A 4,169-nucleotide genomic window follows, 5' to 3' on the forward strand; every position below is an offset into this window, starting at 1 on the left:
AAAAAAAAAAAAAAAAAAGGTGTCAGGGACGACACTCTTTCCTCCAGTCTCGCCCCAGGAAAGGTCTGTGCCCAGGTTGTGCACATGGTTGCTCCACTGGCTGCTGGCCAGAGGCCCCCTTCATCCCTTGCCACATGGACCTCTCCATTGTGCAGCTCAAAGCATGGCTGGCTTCTTCAGAATGAGCAAGCAGGAGTGCCAGACAATCCTGCAAGGAATGGATAACCAAAGTCACAAGTGTTTTGTTATTTAGTCATGGAAGTGACATGCCAGCATTTTTGCCATATTCTATTAGCATTAGGTCACCAGGTCCAGTCCATATCTAAGGGGAGGAATCACACAGGGGCCTGAACACAAAGAGGCAGGGTCACTGGGAGCCAGGACAGAAGCCGCCTCCTTGCCCAGCAGGTCCAGTGTGATAAACGGGTTGAAAAGCAGCGGCATTTCACCCGTCTACATTAATCATTAATCACGAAAAACAAGTTAGAAAACCTACTCAGGAAATGAACTCATTGATGAGATTTTTGACAAAACTTTTAAAATGTAAATCCTGAAGCCGGGTGCAGTGTCTCATGCCTGTAATCCCAGCACTTCCGGAGGCCGAGGCTACAGTGAGCTGTGATGGCACCACTGCACTCCAGCCTGGGAGGCAGAGCAAGACTCTGGCTCTTAAAAACAATTAAATAAAAGTAAAGAAAATGTAAACCTTGGCCTTAGTATGCCAAAAAACCCACTTTATCCGAAAATCATCTCTATTTTGCAATTGTTTTATTTGACTTAGAGCCTTGATGTTAGTTCTAAGCACCGCAACGAAATTAGTAAATTGAAAACTTGGAGCACAAAGACTAAAGCTTACAATGTGCAGTGCCAGCACATTGTCTTGCTGAGAAATATGTGCATGACACTTTTTCAATGTGATGATTATTTTGAAAAGTAGGAGGACACACGATGGAAGCGTTACATTGTATCATCCCTGTAGTTCAGGTTTATTTATTTTTTTACTTTTTTTTTTTTTTTGAGACGCAATCTCGCTCTGTCGCCCAGGCTGGAGTGCAGTGGCCGGATCTCAGCTCACTGCAAGCTCCGCCTCCCGGGTTTACGCCCTTCTCCTGCCTCAGCCTCCCGAGTAGCTGGGACTACAGGTGCCCGCCACCTTGCCCGGCTAGTTTTTTTTTTTTTTTTTTTAGTAGAGACGGGGTTTCACCGTGTTAGCCAGGATGGTCTCGATCTCCTGACCTCGTGATCTGCCCTCCTCGGCCTCCCAAAGTGCTGGGATTACAGGCTTGAGCCACCGCGCCCGGCCCCCTGTGGTTCAGGTTTATGAGGTCGAATGTGGGCTCACTGCTTATCAGCTGTGTGGTTTGGGGCAGGTCACCCAGCCTCTCTGTACGTCCATTGCCACACATATAAAATGCAGATATTCATGGCCACTCCTCAGAGGGTTGTGTTGGTTAGATGGGATCCTGAGCACAGTCTTCAGGCATCTGGCCCGTCTTCGGTGCTCAATGGGGGTAATCATTATTACTGCTATTTTTATAAAAATAAACATAGTGGTCGGGCACGGTGGCTCAGGCCTGGAGTTCCAGCTCTTTGGGAGGCCGAGGTAGGTGGATCACGAGATCAAGAGACCGAGACCATCCTGGCCAATATGGGGAAACCTCATCTCTACTAAAAATACAAAAATTAGCTGGGCATGGTGGTGGGCACCTGTAGTCCCAGCTATTCGGAAGGCTGAGGCAGGAGAATCACTTGAACCCGGGACTCGGAGGTTGCAGTGAGCCGAGATCACGCCACTGCACTCCAGCCTGGTGACAGAGCAAGTCTCGGTCTCAAAAATAAATAAATACATAAGCAAATAAAAATAACAAATAACAATAAACATAGCAACTGAAGGAATTTGTGTGGAATGTGTTGATTCAAAGAGCTAATCCATGAAAGTGACTGTACAAAGTGTCTGGCTCATACTATATGTTCAATAAATGGGAGTTACCACTACTGCTGTGAATTTCACAGTGCACACTAGAATTCCTGAAGGCATTTGTGTGTCTGTATTCTCACTGACTGTTAAATCACATGAATTCTTCAAACAGTTCTCAGGTCGCCTCCTCCAGGGAGCCTTCTGGTTTCAGGGCGTAGAATGAAACTTGGACTGTCATTGACGTGGGGAAGCAGAATGTGCTGTGCTCCCTGCCTGTGTGCTCCAGGCTGGCAGGCTCCATTCTCAGGCCTTTTTTTGGCATGTCCTATTTCTCCTATTTGGTTATGTTTGGAGAGGTGGGTTGTGTAACCTCCCTTTACATGTCCCCAGGACCCAACAGTGTGCCGTGTACTCCGTTCTGTTTCACCTGACATGCGTGCCATACAGCCCCAGACGCTGCCCCACAATGGACGGCTGAAATAACTGCAGACACCTAGCCAGGTGGTGACCAGCAAGGCGGATGGAAGGCTACAGGGAGGGCCGGAGGTGAAGGAGGAGAAAAAGGCATGTGACTAGAAGGGCAATCACAATCTATTTGGATGCATTCAATCTTACAGAGAGCAGCAGGGGCCGTGGGTGACAACTGCTCCATGCCAGGGCCACCCACGAGGTCATGCAGCCGGATGATGGAGAATCAGATGACGCTCTCTCCCAGTCAGGCCAATCTGCGAGGTGGGGTCACTTCTGGTGACAGGAGAATTTGCAAATGAAGTTGGTTCAACACTGGGTAAGGGTGGTGAGTCAGGCAGCACAGTTCTATCAGGAGTAGGTTTAGACAGTTAACTTCTCTGAGCTTCTCGGTGTTATAACTAACACATACGGAATGCTTCCTGTCTACCAAGTCCCTTTCTTAGCATTTGCATGTTTTATTTAATGACACAATAACCCAAGAGGCAGGTGCTATCATTGTAGGTATTTTACCAGCGAGGAAACTGGGGCACAGGGAGGTAGGAAACTTACCCTTGTTCAGAGAGCTCAGAAGTGGTGCAGGCAGGATTTGAATCCATAACACACACCCATTGCATGCCTAACTTCACAAGGGTTATTTAAGAATCACATGAGACACTTTATGTAAGCAATAAAAAGAAGCAGAGCCTAGCAAACGGTCATCAGTGGTAGCTAAAGGCAAAAGAAAAGATATTGAGAAGAGTTGAGTGATTCGCTTCAGTTGCTAACAAAGGAGTTTGGGGGCTCAGGGCTTGGCATTGCTGGCAAAGGAAACTTTCCACCTGACTCATTTGCTGTTAAATGTGCAGCTTGAACCAGACCAATCTATGCAGGGAACACAGAGCTTCTGTGTCAGATAGTTGAAGGCCCTGAGAAGGCTCATCCATCCACTCAAATCCAGTTTCAGCTGGCATCGATTCCGTGCTCGCTGCCTGCCAGGCAACCTGCAGGGTCATTGTCCTCTGTCACCTCCTGTAATCCTCACCGCACCTGTGCAGGAGTTGCCACCATCCTCATGTGGCCGACAGCGAACCTGGGGCACAGAGAGCGTACCGTGGCTCATTCCGGACCTCACAGCCGATAGGTGATGGAGTCGATATGTGAACTCAGATCCACTTGCCCCAAAACAGCTGCCACTACTTCCATGCCCCAGATGTCTGTCTGGTCTCCATGGCTTGGGCAGTGGCACCCCAATCAGGGCCCAAATTGCCTTATCCTGAGAGGCGGCCCACAAACTCAATTTGATCAAGACAAAGTAAGTATGCTTGGGGTCGTCACGTTTTGGAAATAGCCGCTTTGGAGCCTGCTCACGGGAGCAGAGAGGAAGGGCGTCGGTGACTTCAGTGCGCTTGCTCCACTCCAGGCTGGGACGGACACGCTGGAGAGGTCTGATGTCACGGTGCTGTTACATCACATGACGCCAGGTCCCCATAGACACTCCGTTCAGAAGAAGCCCAGGGCGGGAGCCGAAGGCCACGCTGCAGACGACCTCCGCTCCTAGAGGGGAAGAAATAGCTTGTTCCAGGGCAGAGGGTGAGTGCAGTGGGTCTTTTGAGGGGGTCTTAAAGCCACAGGACCATTTGAGGAGATGGAGCTTTCATGGGAAGGCACTGAAAGCTTCACACCCCATGAGGGCAGCCCCCCACAGACCACTGAGGTGTGAGGTGGTCTCCGGGCCCCCCACGGGCCGCTGAGGTGTGAGGTGGTCTCCGGGCCCCCCATGGACCGCTGAGGTGTGAGGTGG

Source organism: Mandrillus leucophaeus, unplaced genomic scaffold (assembly GCF_000951045.1).
Source record: "Mandrillus leucophaeus isolate KB7577 unplaced genomic scaffold, Mleu.le_1.0 Scaffold161, whole genome shotgun sequence".
Classification (NCBI taxonomy): domain Eukaryota; kingdom Metazoa; phylum Chordata; class Mammalia; order Primates; family Cercopithecidae; genus Mandrillus; species Mandrillus leucophaeus.